Source organism: Dermochelys coriacea, chromosome 1, assembly GCF_009764565.3.
Source record: "Dermochelys coriacea isolate rDerCor1 chromosome 1, rDerCor1.pri.v4, whole genome shotgun sequence".
Classification (NCBI taxonomy): Eukaryota; Metazoa; Chordata; order Testudines; family Dermochelyidae; genus Dermochelys; species Dermochelys coriacea.
Genome location: NC_050068.2, coordinates 271,717,457 through 271,735,548, shown reverse-complemented (window position 1 = coordinate 271,735,548; position 18,092 = coordinate 271,717,457). Strand labels below are relative to the sequence as shown.

Genomic DNA, 18,092 nt, shown 5'->3' with positions numbered 1-18,092 from the left:
TTTAGATCCTTGTAATCAGCCTTTGTTTAACAAGACTGTATAGTTCCAGTAGAATAACTTTTTTAGTTATGTATAAAGAATGTAATTTAAATGCTAAGCATTTCCTCGTAAACCATTATTTAAGTACAATTAACCCTAATGTCTTTCCATTTAGCGTATAACCTTTGTTGACAGCAAGAGATAATTTGGCAAACAGATTGTATTAAACTAGAAAAAGGTCAAACATGACAAAAGCCAAAAGCCATGTGTGAGCCTGAGCATATATAAATATTTTTAGGAGTAAACAAATTAACGTACTGTTTGATGGCTATGGAAAATGAAGATATGTAGAATAATATTTTACAAGTGATACCTACTTTTTTGCTATATTGTCAAAGAATGAATGGCCAAGAAACCCATCTCAGCAGGATCTTATATTTTGCAGAAGAAAATTTCTTTATAATTCATTTTAGAGGTTTTCCCGTTTCCCTTACATTCATGAAAATGGCCCTAATTTCACAGACAACCTGTCTATTTGAAAGTAGGACCTATCTTGAGTAGAAGGTGCTGATTTTCACTCAAAAATGTTCCTGCTTTCAAATGACAACATGGCAGGAGATACTCAGCCCTTCAGAGGATCTAAGCCCTTATATTCAACTCCCAGTGTTAAAATAAATTCTTACAATAGTTAATTTAGAACCTTGTAGGCTTCTTCCAGGCTCTGATGTTCTTACAAGGACAAAGCACTCTAAAATTTGACAGATATTTTTTAGAGCTGTTTGAAAAACAGTAAAAATATCAAAAGTTTCTTGCAAGTTAGTTTGAAAAACCAAACCAACACTTTGATGAAATCCTGCCTGTTAAAAATTGGCTATTGTTTATTGTTAAAATTTTGGTTGTTTTTCAACTTCCTCCACCACAAAGCACATTACAACAAACAATTGTTGAAAACTACAAAGCTAGAACAACAGATACAGTCCCTCCTCACCACCTGTACAAGTCATTAATTTCACTGGAGCTATAGAACGATGGGTCCAAGCCTCACCTAGGTGCATCCCGAATACTACCTACACAAGGCTAATATATCTTCATGATACCCAGGGAGTCCAGAGGAGTGCACTTTGGGCCCCTACCTTGGCTTTCTGCACCCCAGTCCATTCCACCCTTATTGTTTATTCTAGTCTCACCTCAATACTTATGTTATTTTTAAACCAATCAGCATACAGATAAATGTCAAAACGATGTTCTATATGGGATGAATTTTTCTCCCCCCCCCACCCTCACACTCTTGCACAGCTCCCATTGACTGATGTGATTTGTATGCTCATCCTCTAACCCAAAGACAGAATTTAGCCCTAAATCTGGAAGCGCTTAGTTTGAACTGCAAATTTGCTTCAGTACACGCTCAGTTTTTCCCTGAGGCCCCTGGAATAATGGGATTCACAAAGCCAAATCACAGTGTCTTTAAATTGCTATACTTGGGCATAACTCCCCGGGACTTTAAGGAGCATTTTGTCAGGGTAAGGCCTGGCCAAATGTGACTAATGACTGTGAAGATAATTTGCAAGACATTTCTAGTTAAAAAAAATGTGAGGATTTCTTACTTGTTAGGGTTCCCAGGTTTCCAACTGTCAGACAAATGCTTTTTAAAATCCATGTTGCAAGTATTATTCCCCAAATTTCCAGCACTATTTATATCATATGCTGATATACCCTCAGACATACACCATATTGTACTATCATTTAATTCATACTCTGATATGCACACTAGCACATGTATCTGTCGTCTTGTGCCCTAAAGCAAAAGCATTTCATAAGCAAGGGTATTGCAGCAGTAACGGTAGTCAATAATCCACTTGGCCTACGAGGGAGTCCATTAATTTTAAACCTCTGTAGTATGATCAATTGCTTAGGACTTGGAATGGCTCTCAATAAGATTTTTCAGTCAATTTAAAGGACCCTCAGACTTTAAAGATACTACAGTGTCTACTCTCAGCAGAAATTCTGTAGCTTTATAGGTATCAAGCAGAATTGTTATAGACAGACGCTCATAAAAATATTTTGCTCTTTCAGAACCAATAATTCACTGTTTGCTCCACTATTAAATTCTGTAAGTTGTTGAACTATAGTATATTTTTTGTACACAGCTACAATGTACTTGTCCTATTTTTGCATTGTTCAACCTTACTTCTTATTTAGGGTAATACATCATCTATAATTGTCTTAAATGTAAGGAATGTAATTCACTGCAGAAAAGTTTCATCATATCTAATAAGAAAGCAGCTTTCATCAAAGAAAATATAAGTGATTAGTTATGTCTGCAAATTGATCATCTTTGATCAACCTCAAATCAGCCTTCTGATCACCCTCCCCCTGTATGATTAATGGGTGGGGTAGGGCTGACCTAGGAGAGAAGGCCTTAAGTCAGAGGCTAAGCAACCAAAGGGAGCTAGCGAACAGGGGATTGCAAATAAGTCATATCGCCAATGCAAATGCTGCTCCTATCTCCTCCACCTGTAGCCAGACAGACAGCTTAACCATGGATGCCTCTACACAGATCCTGGTGTGGACTTGCAGAGACTGTAGCCTGCATTTCCCACTCAAAGACACGATCCAGTGTGAATTGTGCCTGCTGGTGGAATCTCTCAGGAGCAGGTGGGAGAGCTACAAGAGGAGGTGGCTAGGCTGAGGAGCATCCGTGCCCATGAGGAATTCCTTGAGTGTATTCATATGGAGGCATCCAAGGCTGAGGGAGCTATCCAGCTATACACCACTGTTGTTACACTACTGGGAGAGGAGGATATGGCTCTGTCACAGGGAGGACACTGGCTGCTGGTTACTTCTGTCAGCAAGCAATGCTCCACTCCTACTCCCAACCCACCCACCACGGTGATGGAAAACCAATATGCTGTCCTGGCAATGAGGAATCACCCCCAAAGGTGGAGGAGGAGGAGAAGTCATGTACCCCCAAGGCTGGGAGGATCACAGTCGTCACTCCTAGGAGGAAACGTAGGGTAGTGGTGGTGTTGGTGACTCTTTTGAGGGGGACATGGCATCCTGGGAGGTATGCTGCCCGCCAGGGGCCCGTATATGAGACATTACAGAGGGACTGTCAAAGATCATCCGGCCCTCTGACTACTATCCCATGCTACTCATTCATGTGGGCACTAAATGATACTGTGAGTATGACCCTCAGCAGATCAGAAGTGACTACAGGACTCTGGGAGTACAGGTGAAGGAGTTGTGAGCTCAGGTGGTGGTCTCTTTGATCCTTCCAGTCAAGGGTAGGGGCCCAGGCAGAGGCAGATGCATTCTGGAGGTGAATGCCTGGCTGCGAAGATGGTGTTGCCAAGACAGCTTTGGCTTCCTTGACCATGGGATGCTGTTCCAGGAAGAAGGACTGCTAAGCAGAGATGGGGTCCACCTATCGAGGAGGGGAAGAGCATATTTGGATACAGACTGGCTAACCTAGTGAGGAGGGCTTTAAACTAAGTTAGAAGGGGGCAGGTGACCAAAGCCCACAGGTAAATCAAGAACAGGGAGACTTGGAAAACAGGTCAGAATTTAGGGGTGGGAAGGAGCCTGGGCTGTTATAGCAGGGATAAAGAAGACACAAGACAGAACTGGGGGTGGGGAAAATGAAATCAGCATCTTAGATGTCTGTAATACAAGCAGGAAGAACTCAAAATACTGGTAAACAAACAACTATGACATAGTGGGATATTATGCATGACTGGAATATTGGTATAGAAGGGTACAGCTTGAGATGGAAATAGGAGATAGACTTGTTGAAAGTCTCTGGGTAAAGATAAAAGCGGTAAAAAAAACAAACCAAAGGATGATGTTATGGTAGGGTCTACTACAGACCACCCAACAAGGAAGAAGTGGATGAGGCTTTTAAAAACAAACAAAAAACAAACACACACACACCCCAACTAAAAATCATCCAAAGCACAGGACTTGGTGATGATGGGGGACTTCAGCTACTCAGACATCTGTTGGGAAAACAACAGCAGGGCACAGATTATCCAACAAGTTCTTGGAATGTATTGGAGACTATTTTTTATTTCAGAAGAAGGTGAAGACAGCTATCAGGGGAGAGACTGTTCTAGATTTGATTTTGACAAATAGGAAGGAACTAGTTGAGAATTTGAAAGTGGAAGGCAACTTGGATTAAAGTGATCATAAAATGGTAGAGTACATGACTCTAAGGAATGGTTGGAGGGAGAACAGCAAAATAAAGACAATGGATTTCAAGAAGGCAGACATTAGCCAATTCAGGGAGTTGGTAGGTAAGATCCCATGGGAAGCAAGCCTAAGGGGAAAAACAGTTGAAGACAGTTGTCAGTTCAAAGATACATTATTAAGGGCACAAGAGCAAACTACCCCACTGTGTAGGAAAGATAGGAAGCATGGCAAGAGACCACTCTGGCTTAACCAGGAGATCTTCAATTATCTAAAAATCAAAAGTGTCCTACAAGAACTGGAAGCTAGGTCAAATTACAAAGGATGACTATAAACAAATAAAACAAGTCTGTAGGGACAAAATTAGAAAGGCCAAGGCACAAAATGAGATCAAACCAGCTACAGGCATAAAGAAAACATTCTAGAAATACATTAGAAGCAAGAGGAAGACCAAAGACAGGGTAGCCCCGTGGAGGGGAGGGGGAATAACAGAAAGTGTGGAAATGTCATAGGTGCTTAACGACTTACTTATTTCGGTTTTCACCAAGAAGGTTGGCGGTGATTGAATGTCTAACATAGTGAATGCTAGCGAAAATGAGGTAGAATCAGAAGAGACTAAAATAGGAAAAGAACAAGTTAAAAATTACTTGGACAAATTAGATGTCTTCAAGTCACCAGGGCCTGATGAAATGCATTCTAGAATACTCAAGGAGCTGACTGAGGAGATATGAGCCATTAGTTGTTATCTTTGAAAAGTCATGGGAGAGATTCCAGAAGACTGGAAAAGGGAAAATATAGTGCCAATCTATCAAAAGGGAAATAAGGACAACCCAGGGAACTACAGACCAGTCAGCTTAACTTCTGTACTCAGAAAGATAATGGAGCAACTAATTAAGCAATCAATTTGCAAACATCTAGAAGATAATAAGGTGATAAGTAACAGTCAGCATGGATTTGTCGAGAACAAATCATGTCAAACCAACCTGATAGCTTTCTTTGACAGGGTAACAAGCATTGTGGCTAGGGGGGAAGCGGTAGAGGTGTACATCTTAGTAAAACTTTTGATAGTCTCACATGATCTTCTCATAAACAAACTAGGGAAATGCAACCTAGATTGACCTACTATAAGATGGGTGCATAACTGGTTGGAAAACCATTCCCATAAACTAGTTATCAGTAGTTCTCAGTCATGCTGGAAGGGCATAACTAGTGGGGTCCCATAAGGATCAGTTCTGGGTCTGGTTCTGTTCAATATCTTCATCTATGAGTTAGATAATGGCATACAGTGTACACTTATAGTTTGCAGATGATACCAAGATGGGCAGGGTTGCAGGTGCTTTGGAGGATAGGATTAAAATTCAAAATGATCTGGACAAACTGGAGAAATGGTCTGAAGTAAATTGGATGAAATTCAGCAAGGACAAATGCAAAGTACTCCATTTGGGAAGGAACAATCAGTTGCTCACATACAAAATGGGAAATGATTGCCTAGGAAGGAATACGGCGGAAAAGGATCCAGAGGTCATAATGGACCACAAGCTAAATATGAGTCAGTATAACACTGTCGCATGAAGAAAAAAAAAAAAAGCGCAGCGAACATCATTATGGGATGTATTAGCAGGACTGTTGTAAACAAGACACAAGAAATAATTCTTTGCTCTACTTTGCTGATTAGGCCTCAGCTGGAGTAATGTGTCCAGTTCTGGGCACCACATTTCAGGAAAGATGTGGACAAACTGGAGAAAGTCCAGAGAAGAGCAACAAAAATTATTAGAGGTCTAGAATATATGACCTATGAGGGAAGATTGAAAAAAAAAAAAAAAAAAAGGATTTGTTTAGTCTGAAAAAGAGAAGACTGAGAGTGGAACATGATAAGAGTTTTCAAGTACATAAAAGGTTGTTACAAGGAGGAGGGAGAAAAATTGTTCTTCTTAACCTCTGAGGATAGGACAAGAAGCAATGGGCTTAAAATTACAGCAAGTGCAGTTTAGGCTGGACATGAGGAAAAAAATTCCTAACTATCAGGGTAGTTAAGCACTAGAATAAATTGCCTAAGGAGATTGTGGAATCTCCATAATTGGAGATTTTTAAGAGTAGGTTAGACAAATACCTGTCAGGAATGGTCTAGATAATACTTAGTCCTGCTTTGCATGCAGGGGGCTGACTAGATGACCTCTCAAGGTCCCTTCCAGTCCTATGATTCTATGCACTCCCTTGTGACTAGCAGGGCTGTGCACTCTATTCTCCCTCTCCCAGAACTTTTTATCCAGACTCTACATGCTTGCTTATCCAGTCACCACCCTTATTGGGGTCTGGATTTATTCAGACAAAATAAACTCAAAACTAAAACTCAAAGGCCCAAAAAAATCTGTCCCAGGGCCTGGCTCCTAACTCAGAGTCTGAGTGAACTAAAGGGTTCCTTCACAGAGTCCTTTTATCAGTTCTTAGGATGACACCCTGCTCAGAGCTTACCCCCTTACAGAATTCACCAAGTCAACCTGCACCCCAAGAACTGCTTCAGCTCTCATATGAGGAACAGGTGCTTGAGGTTCCCTACCCACGCCATGTGTCTCTGGTTTAGCAGGTCTGCTCAAGCTTCAGGTCTCCTGTAGGCAGCTCCCTCACTCCCTTGCTTTAAATTTGAGCGGGAATGTCGGGGCACCAACTGCTTGACTCACCATCTTCATCTTTCCTGGACAGAAAATCCATATTCTGGTGATTTTTGCTGGGAGACTCTATACAAAAACAAAAGGGCTGCAAGGAGAGGTACCAACAGGTAACCAAAGCATTTGAATTTTTCATCATCTGGAACCAACAGAGCACTGTGTGATAATGACAAGAAGAAAGGGAGTCCCAAACAAATAATAGTGCAGGGCTTTCGCCACCCACTGTATTGTTAGATATTCAGTCCTTGAAAAGGAGCAATGGGTTTTATAGTCCAGGAATTTCTCACTTGTCTACAGAATAGGATGTTCCTGATCATGGAACTTTGCTGCTCCCTGGACTCAGAGTGAAGTCTCGGTGTGGGAAATAAATTCTTGACAGAATTCAGGGCTACATGGTACAGGTTTGTTACAGAGAAACCATTTAATTTCTTGGAACACCTCTCCCCCTTCCCATCACACTAGGGAGACCAAGTGACCTGCAGAGGACCTGTTTTGTTTTAAAATGAGATCCATAAGGGGAGCTGCTAGAGAGGCAAACCATACAAGTCTCCTATCATACCCTTTACCATTCCCCACCAGATACCATAAATATGTGGTCTCCTGCTTCCCTAATTTGCATTCCTTTAGGGCTGCAGTTACACTGGCATCCCATAGGGACTGAAAGACTGTGACTAAGTCCCCGAGATGGGTCAGCCAATTCAGACTGTAGACCACCATATCATACCGGTGGTCTGCCACATAGGATTGATGTGGCTGCAGCACTTGGTCCATTAGTCTCTGAAAGGACATATTAAACTGAAAAAGGCCTACAGGTGTTGAGAAGGTTGTCTTGGCATGGGAATCAGGGGAGAGCAGGGTCTGACAATAGCCTTTAGTTAAGTCTAACAAAGAGATGTATTGGGCTTGGCTAAGCCAATCAAGGAGGTCATTAGCTTGGGGCATTGGACCTGCATCGAAATCAGAGTTCACAGTGGTTTGGCAGAAGTCAATGCAGAATCACATGATCCCATCTTGTGTGGGGATAAGGACCATCAGACTACACCAGGGATTTCTCAGTTCCTCAGCTACAACTAACTTTATTGTCTCCTGGACTTCCTGTATTAACTGGGTCTTAAATCCCTTTGAGATTGGATAGAACTTTTGACTGGATTGGGTGCCAGGTTGTATATGAATCCGATGGGTTACTATAGGTTTGTCCAGGAAATGGGGAAGATACATCCTGCTACACTCACACCAGAGTCTCTAATTGCCCTTTCTCAACCTCAAGGGGGAGCACTTTAACCGCTATCTCAACAGGTTCTGGAAGCTGAGGTCCAAAATCCTCATCTCCTTCTTCAGAATGGATGGATGGAAGAAGAGGTTTTCCTGGGTCCTCCAGGGCTTTAGCAGATTCACATGATGATGAGCAAAGCAGATCTAACAGTCTGGGTAGTAAACCTCAATCGACCAGATTAGTTTGGCCCACTCAAAGTGACTGAGGCACTCCAGCATCTCCCCCATTTGCGAAACATAATGGAGGACAGTTGATGAGCAGGTAGACTGGGTTTCCTCATGACTCCTTGACTAGATCTTAAATACCCTTGGGTTGTCTCCCATAGAAAAGTTTGAAAGGGGAGAAGCCAGTAGATAGCAGCAGTATCTCTTATACTTCAAATGAATGGTACAGCAGCAATTAATCCCAGTTTCTGGCTTGTATCCCAAGAAAACACAAAACAAAAAAAACCTCTCAGCATAGATTTAAGGGGTTTATTAAACTGTTCAACTAAGCCATTGGTCTGAGGATGATCGACCGAGGTCCAGAGTGACCATACCTCTAAGGGGGACCAGATCTGTTGAAGCACTTGGAATATAAAGTTTGTCCCCTGATCAGTGATCATTTCTGAGGGGATGCCTACCCTGGAAAAGATCTGCAGTAGCTTCTGCACAAGGGTACAAACAAATGTGTTCCACAAGGGAATGGTCTCTGGGTAAGTTTGTGGCTGGAGCATTTCTCTAGGAGGCCTACAATGGCAATCTGTACTGTTTCTGACAGGGTTGTTAAGAGGAGGAGGGAGAATTAAGGGACACCAGCCTCATTCCTGTCTGGACTGCCAGAAGGTAGCCCATAAGGGGAGACAAAAGTCTGCTACTTCCCAAAATACACCCAGCCAAAAAAAAATTAGGCCAATAGTCTTTCAAGTGTCTTTGCCTTACCCAGATGTCCAGACATTGGGACCTAGGGTGCTAGTCTCAACAGTTCTCACTGAGTCAGTTTGGGAATCTGGCTCTTCCGTGTGAGGTTGTTTCTCCACCCAGTATAGAATTTTTGTTGCATAACTCAAAATGGGGAAGTCATTGGGGGGAGTTTCCCCAAGGTGGTTTCCCCATTGATCATGGCTACCTGGCTGAAACTCTGAAGGTCTGATCCTCGTGCTGAGCAGTAATAAGATCAAAGGTATCATCCATAGCATCAAGGAGGGTGAGGTAATATTCATAGATACTAAGGTCAGAAGGAACCATTATGATCATCTAGTCTGATCTCCTGCACAACTCAGGCCACAGAATCTCACCCACCCACTCCTGCAAAAAACCTCTGACCTATGTCTGAGCTATTGAAGCCCTCAAAATCATGGTTTAAAGACTTCCAGGAGCAGAGAATCCTCCAGCAAGTGAACCGTGCCCCATGCTACAGAGGAAGGCAAAAAACCTCCAGGGCCTCTTCCAATCTGCCCTGGAGGAAAATTCCTTCCCAACCCCAAATATGGCAATCAGCTAAACCCTGAGCATATGGGCAAGATTCACTAGCCAGATAGCACAGAAAATTCTTTCCTGGGTAACTCAGATCCCACCCCATCTAAAATCCCATCACAGGCCATTAGGCCTATTTACCATGAATATTTAAAGATCAATTAATTACCAAAATCATGTGTTATCCCATCATACTATCTCCTCCATAAACTTATCGAGTTTAATCTTAAAGCCAGATAGATCTTTTGCCCCCACTGCTTCCCTTGGAAGGCTATTCCAAAACTTCACTCCTCTGATGGTTAGAAACCTTCGTCTAATTTCAAGTCTAAACTTCCTGGTGGTCAGTTTATATCCATTTGTTCTTGTGTCCACATTGGTACTGATCTTAAATAATTCCTCTTCTTCTCTGGTATTTATCCCTCTGATATATTTATAGAGAGCTATCATATCTCCCCTCAACCTTCTTTTAGTTAGGCTAAACAAGCCAAGCTCCTTGAGTCTCCTTTCATGAGGTTTTCCATTCCTCGGATCATCCTAGTAGCCCTTCTCTGTACCTGTTCCAGTTTGAATTCATCCTTCTTAAACGTGGGAGACCAGAATTGCACACAGTATTCCAGGTTAGGTCTCACCAGTGCCTTGTATAACAGTACTAAAACCTCCTTATCCCTACTGGAAATACTTCTCCTGATGCATCCCAAGACCGCATTAGCTTTTTTCACAGCCATATCACATTGGCAGCTCATAGTTATCCTCTGGTCAACCAAAAAGAAAAGGAGTACTTGTGGCACCTTAGAGACTAACAAATTTATTTGAGCATAAGCTTTCGTGAGCTACAGCTCACTTCATCGGATGCATGTTCCAAGGTCCTTCTCCATTACTTCTAAATTGATGCATCCCCAGCTTATAACTAAAATTCTTGTTATTAATCCCTAAATGCATAACCTTACACTTCTCACTATTAAATTTCATCCTATTACTCCAGTTTACAAGGTCATCCAGATCCTCCTGTATGATATCCCGATCCTTCTCTAAACTGGCAATACCTCCCAACTTTGTATCATCCGCAAACTTTATTAGCATACTCCCACTTTTGTGCTGAGGTCAGTAATAAAAAGATTAAATAAGATTGGTCCCAAAACCCATCCTTGAGGAACTCCACTGGTAACCTCCCTCCAGCCTGACAGTTCACCTTTCAGTAGGACCCGTTGTCTCCCTTTTAACCAATTCCTTATCCACTTTTCAGTTTTCATATTGATCCCCATCTTTTCCAATTTAACTAATAATTCCCCACGTGGCACGGTATCAAACACCTTACTGAAATCTAGTTAAATTAGATCCACTGTGTTTCCTTTGTCTAAAAAAAATCTATTATTTTCTCAAAAGAAGGAGATCAGGTTGGTTTGGCACGATCTACCTTTTGTAAAACCATGTTGTATTTTGTCCCATTTACCATTGACTTCAATGTCCTTATCTACTTTCTCCTTCAAGAATTTTTTCAAGACCTTGCATACTACAGATGTCAAACTAACAGGCCTGTAGTTACCCGGATCACTTTTTTCCCCCTTTCTTAAGAATACGAACTATGTTAGCAATTCTCCAATCATACAGTACAACCCCCGAGTTTACAGATTCATTAAAAATTCTTGCTAATGGGCTTGCAATTTCGGGTGCCAATTCCTTTAATATTCTTGGATGAAGATTATCTGGGCCCCCCGATTTAGTCCCATTAAGCTGTTGGAGTTTCGCTTCTACCTCAGATATGGTAATATCTATCTCCACATCCTCATTCTCATTTGTCATGCTACATTATCCCTAAGATCCTCTTTAGCCTTATTAAAGACTGAGGCAAAGTATTTGTTTAGATATTGGGCCATGCCTAGATTATCTTTAACCTCCACTCCATCCTCAGTATTTAGTGGCCCCACTTCTTTCTTAGTTTTCTTTTTATATGGCTATAGAACCTTTTACTATTGGTTTTAATTCCCTTTGCAAGGTCCAACTCTACTCGACTTTTAGCCTGTCTCACTTGATCCCTACATGTTCTGACCTCAATTAGGTAGCTTTCCTTGCTGATCCCTCCCATCTTCCACTCCCTGTATGCTTTCTGCTTCTTCTTAATCACGTCTCTAAGATGCTTGCTCATCCAGCTTGGTCTACAACTCCTTCCTATGAATTTTTCCCCTTTCTTGGGATACAGGCTTCTGATAGTTTCTGCAGCTTTGATTTAAAGTAATCCCAGGCCTCCTCTACCTTTAGATCCATAAGTTCTTCAGTCCAATCCACTTCCCTAACTAATTTCCTTAATTTTTGAAAGTCAGCCCTTTTGAAATCAAAAACTCTAGTTGCAGATTTATTTTTGTTAATCCTAGAATGCACTATCCCCTCTACCTAGTCCTATCTTGAGAGAACCAGGAAGGGTCACATGGCTTCCCGCATTAGCAGGTTTGAGTTCTTACCCTGTTGGATGGAGTGCAATTATCTCAGGTGTCACTTCATCATGGCACACTTTCATGGCATATAGTCTGACTGCCCACAATGATAACATATGATTAAGCCCTTTTGAATGGTCAACAAAGACCCCTTTGGGCCTGGTGCCTCAGAGCACCAACCCCTGAAGATCTCCAGGAAGGTAGGGGTTCTGTCCCTCAAGTAGGCTGTACTGCAGGCACCTCCTTGTTTCAGGGGCACCAAGACTTGGCCCAGCTCCAACATTCTTGAAATTACCAGGAAGACCCTCCCAACGCTCAAGGCCTCTGCCTCCAAAAACCTCTCCACCACGTCTATGGCCTCTAAGACAGATATTGGGCAGAACCCACAGGCCCACGCTTGTAGTACTCCAGGGAAAATTTTAAAACACTGTTCCAGAACAATGTTCTCGCTAAGGTTGCCCACATTCTTGCTTTCCAGGGTCAGCCAATGAATGGCCAAATCATAGAATCATTGGGTGGTGACCAGTGGGTAACCCTCTTTTGGGAATAGTTCCTCATGAAACTTCCTCCAATAGACCTCTGGGGAAAATCCAAGTCAAACCAATATAACAGCCTTCAGAGTGGAATAGGACTGGGCTTTCTTTGCCCTTAGGGCCCAGTAAGCAGCATGGACCTCTCAGGTTAGATAAGGGGCAAACTAGGTGGCCCAGAAACTCCGCTCCCAATCAGTGGCAGCCACAACCCACTCAAATGTTTTGAGGTACATTCAGGGTGATTGGAGTTAGTCAATTTGTTTAGGGTAGACCCTGGGAGACCCTCAGTAGGGAACACTATCATTGGATTACTCAGCAGCCCTCACACAAAAGCCCTCAAACTGCTGATTACATCCCTGATCAGGTATCAGAAGTAAATGAGTTAGCTGCTCCCCATGCTCCTCCTCATGGCCAGGATGCCTCTTCACTATCCTGCTCTTCATTCTGCTTTTTACACAGACTCTACACACTTGCTCATCCAATCACCCCCTTATTGGGGGTCTAGGTTTAGACAGACAAAATAAACTCAAAGGTAAAACTCAAAGACTCCAAAATCTGTCCCAGGGCCTGGTTCTTACCTCAGAACCTAGGTGAGCCAAAGAGTCCTTTTATCAGTTCTTAGACAGTGACCCACCCTAAGGTTCAGCTTGTGACTACCCTGCTCAGAGCTGATTCTCTTGCAGACTTCCCACAGGCTTGCTTCAGCTCTCACATGGAACCAACAACCCTGGGGGTTCCCTCCCAGTGCCAGGTGTCTCTGATTGGCTCATTTAGCAAGCCTGCTCCAAACTTCAAATCTCCTGCCAGCAGCTCCCTCACTCCCTCTGCTCTCTCCCAGGTTCCTTTAGAAAATTTCAGCATATATCTTTATTTGAATTCAGTGGGAGTACTCATGTACTTAACTTTAAGCACATGCTTTATTGGGTTGGGGTTCTGTCATTAGCATATCATGAGTACGAGGGGAAGAAGGTAGGAGGGAGGAGAAGCTAATGCATTCTATAGCCCTGACAGGGTGTGGCCAATTGGGTTGTGTGCTTCCCCATGGATAGCCCTCCCCTCTCCTGAACACGGGATAGCGTCTGCAGCAGGTGCAAGGAGGTACCTGCAGTTCCTCTGCAAGGCAGCAGTAATCATTAGAAGAATTTCCGAGGAAAATTACAAAAATATATAATATAGTCTACTCAGTGGGAGATCAGGAATTATTATGATAATTGATCTACTAGCTACTTGATCTAGCTACTTGATCACTCAAGCCACAAAAGCAGATTAGCAATATTAATCTAAAATAAAAGAAGTTTCATAGTGTGACTAGGAGGAAGTAGATTGCAGAGTTGCTTGAAAACAGTTTTTTTAATCTGCAGACTCTTTTCCTCATGACTTGCATTGCAGAAAGTGCCTAGAGCTAAGTAAGTGAAGCTATGAAAGGGTTACTGCTCTCCCCACTGTTGACACAAAATAACATTTTGCACCTGTTCTCAGTGAATGAAGGTTTGTTTTGTGTAAAAGCTAGTTCATCACCAACATGTCTGAAACACAGGCAAAGCCCAATTTAATTCTAGCTACAACCAGTGTGATGATGTTGAAAGAGCAAGGATGAAGGGCAGCTCTATTGGAATCAAGTTTCATTAGCTTTGACATGTAAACATACCTTCACCTGAAGGTTGTTGTCACAGTGAATGCAAACAGAGGAGATGGCCAACTAAGCAGAAGCAAGCTAATGTGTTCTTTTCCTTTAATCCCAAGACTGTTAAGTACTATTATATTAGATCAAGGCTGACATTTCTGAGCTGTCAGTGAGCTATTATTCTGAGGCATCTGGAATATACCAAGCATATAAAATGTATAAAACTACATACTCAATATACTCTTTCATGTGTAGTTACTGCTATGATTTCTAAATCATGATTTCTCTTATGCGGCTATTGAGATATTTTCACTAGATTTAGATTTGTATTAGATACTCAGCTGGGTAAATAAGTGTAATGCCATTTGATTTCAATATAGCTACACAAGCTGAGGACCTGCCCTATCTCATCTAAGAATCAGGTGACATGGTAGGTCATAGAACATAGTTGAATCTAATGAGATGTTAGAAGTCAAGTTTAAGTTTTTAAAATTGCATGAAATTGTCCATTATAAAAAAAATAGGGACAGAGAATTTTTTTAAAGACCCATTTAAAAAATTCCCTAATGAACTTTATTGTTTCTTCTGCTCTGCTTGCGCCTCTTGGTGCTCTAACAGCTTAAATGTTTTTCTTCCTCACTGCAGACTTTAAAACAAGGCTATCCAGAACTCTCTGCTAGCTGGTACGGCTGCTGCAGCTGAGTAGACCCACTTTTCTTTCCATCTCCACTAGTCTGACCTTCAGATTGTATCGTCCCCCTTTTTAATCCCACAGTCTTTATTTCAGATCTTATAATAAGTCAACAGACAGTAAAAGAAAATTCCTGTGAGAGCAGAGCCTGTGGTCCTATTATAAAAGCTTAAATTCCCCACCTGCTACTTGACCAGTGAAAAGCTTGGATTCACCGCTCCATTCCAGATTATGTACAAGTATTTAAATCTTGAGTGACAGTATTTCCTAAAACAGCTGTCAGGCTCTCCATTCATGTGGGCGGAGGGGGGACTCTTGGGAAGGTTCTTGAAAATTGTCCTGTCATTCACTCCTTTGACAGAACCTTTTTAGTCCAGGTAAAGGTAAACAAAAGAATAATTTACAACTAAACAGCATTAAAAATACATACTGTTTTAGATGTTTTTGTCTCTCCCTTTCTCCTACTATATCTAGGCACCAGTGGCCTATTGGCTTGTATCATCAGAGAAGGCGAAGGGAGTGGGGGAGGGCACACTGGCTCTGTGAATTGTTCATTTGCCAACCCTACTCGGTTTAATATGTTTCTAGGCAGGAGATTAAACTAAAAAGATGCTCTCATGTTTGCAGTCAATCAAATATTTAATTGTCCCCATTTATCTTACTTAAGTTGTACCATTGTCAGGTACTGGCACCCTCGGTGGCATGTGAAAATAAGCTGTTTATCAAAAGAAACAAAGAGCCTGGGATTCAGTAAAATGAAGCCATTTGTTGCCACAATGGCTAGTATTCTACAGTATCTATTCACAAAAACCTGGACTCAGCACCCATTAGAGCCAATAGAGAGAACCTCGCTGATTTCAGTGGGATTTGAATCAGGTATGCCTATGTTTAAATTATACAGGTACTTAGTGAATCAGATCTGTTCATGCACTGTATTATTTTGGCGGGGGGGGACATAGAGGACCTGATTCTACTTCCACTGAAGTGGAAGTCAATTGGTTGAATTCAGTGTGAGGTGGCTCAGGCCCATGACATGTTCTATATCAATAGTTTTCAACTTGTGGTCCGCGGACCCCTGGGTGCCCGCAGACTATATCTAATGGGTCCACGAAAGGTTGTCGTTATCATAGGACTGTGGTTTTCAACCCCCTGGAGGTCCACAGACTATATCTAAGATTTTCAAAGGGGTCCGCCCCTGCATTTTAAATTTTTTAGGGGTCCTCAAATGAAAAAGGGTTGAAAACCACTATTCTACATCAACCACAAGTGACATAAACTACTCTACTCTATCTGTATTTAATCTAAATGAAGATGCATAATACATAAACAAATAAACAAATCATCCTTGTACTCACTTCCCCTCATCTGCCCATCATTTATTTCTTCTATTTTGCATCTTGTCTAAAATTACATTGTAAGCCTATTGGGGCAGGGACAATGGGCCAGATCCCTGGCCCCTCATCTGGCTGCTTTACACTATTCAGGCAGAGCAAAGCAGCCAGAAAGCTGCCCTAATGAGGCAGCTAGAGATTCCCCTGGCATAGAGGACTGTCCCAGTAGTGTGAAGCCACCATAGCCAGCTCCACTTCACTTGCTCCCAGCCCTCCACCTTGGTTCAGGAGCAGTTAGGAGCATGGCTAAAGCACTTTGCACTTTGGTGATCCTCAGTCAGGGGAATGGTCTCTAGGGGACTGTCCCGAGGCTCATAGTGTAACTTAGTGTCAGTCACAGCAGCCAAAGGATTGGACCAAGGCCCAGTTCAGCCCTTAGTCTGCCCCAGAACTGGGAGAGCAGAAAGGGAGCTTGGAGCCAGTTCCCCCCTCAGTCCTGCACCAAGTGCAATTGGGCCAGACTCGGGAATCTGGCCCAATCCTTTCTGCTTCTCTATAAAGTGCCCAGCACAATTTGAGTGCTAAATATATCAGTACTGATAATAAATATTAGAGTGATGCCATGTGGCTTGCACTCTCTCTCTCTCACACACTCACACCCCCCTCCCCATAGCCTAAGCAGAGTTTTAACAGGAGAAGAGCTAGAGGCTCTATGCCATCCATTAAGGACTTTGCTATTGATTTTGCATGTAGACCGGAAGCAGTGTAAAAGATAAATGACAAATCTGTTTTTCTTTCCGTTCTAACATTTTTTTCACAGACCCTCCCCTCTTTATAAATTGGTGCAGTTCCAAATGTCCCTATCAAAAGGCCAAGTTCCTGCATTAAACTCTCACAAGCAAAAAGGAAAAAGGCACCAGAAAATAAGAACTCTGATGCAATATAAATTAATCATCCCACTAAATATTTTATTTAATAACATTATGTAGTTAATTCTTAACGGCCGAGAGGATTTTCATAATTCAAGCAGCTATATTTACCATTTACCTAATTAAATTTTGAATAACCAGTCTGTTCTTCTCTGAGATTCTGAATAGGTTGGTGGGCGACTGCGACAATGATATCTTTAAAAAATGTGAACTTCATAGGTCCTGATACTGTGAGGTTCTCAGCATCTTCTGCCAGTGAAAAGCACCTTTACTGCTCACTGCTGTCAATGAGAGTTGAAGGCATTCAGCACGTTGCAGCATTGAACCCTCTAATCCCTACTACATCCTTCCTACAGCCTATTAGAATGTGGGAAAAGTTCATAAGTGGAGGTTTCAATGATAAATACTCGTACATTTGGCAAATATGTATGTATAGGGTGATTAAAGACCTTTTTCTGCCCCAGAATTGCATTTTTGTCCCTTACACATTCATTTCTATTTTTAGAAATATTGATTTAATACATTAAAGAGCTTTACTTGGAAAAGGAGAGGGGAATGTTCAATGGGTTCCCACCATGTATCATTAATCATCCTCCACAGAATCAACTAACATTTCAGGCTCTAACGAAGCAAGTACGAGGACAGAGAAAAAGCTAAAATCTGATTTAGCCAAGGGATTTTTGTATGTTTAATCTGCTTGTTTGTATTCAAAAGGCCAAGATTCTTCTATAAATAAAAGGGAACCAGTAATTTTCCTGTCTTCAGCTAGTGCTGCAAATTGCTATGTTCTGAACATAGATATGAGTCATTCTTCCTAGAGAGCCTGGAATTGGACTGTCCTGAGTGTCCTTCTCCCCCACTGACGTCAGGGAAGTTGAGGGCACCTTACACCTCATGGGATCAGACTCTGAATACTCATTAATCCAACTGATATCTTAAATGGAATGAGCTTGGCAGTTTAAGGTCAGTCCCCAGTGGTGTGTGGTAACATTATCAGA

At 42.0% G+C, this 18,092-nt stretch overlaps 1 long non-coding RNA gene across 2 annotated transcripts in view; it reads right to left on the bottom strand.

Moving 5' to 3' along the window:
• Positions 1 to 13,330, bottom strand: part of LOC119849730 — a 62,276-nt gene extending 48,946 nt beyond the window's left edge. For both annotated transcript variants that reach the window (XR_006274260.1, XR_006274256.1), the window contains exons 1-2: positions 13,098 to 13,330; positions 6,722 to 6,899 (exon numbers count right to left, since the gene is read on the bottom strand). This is a non-coding gene — a long non-coding RNA (uncharacterized LOC119849730). The remainder of the gene's footprint in view (positions 1 to 6,721; positions 6,900 to 13,097) is intronic.
• Positions 13,331 to 18,092: the final 4,762 nt, after the last annotated feature.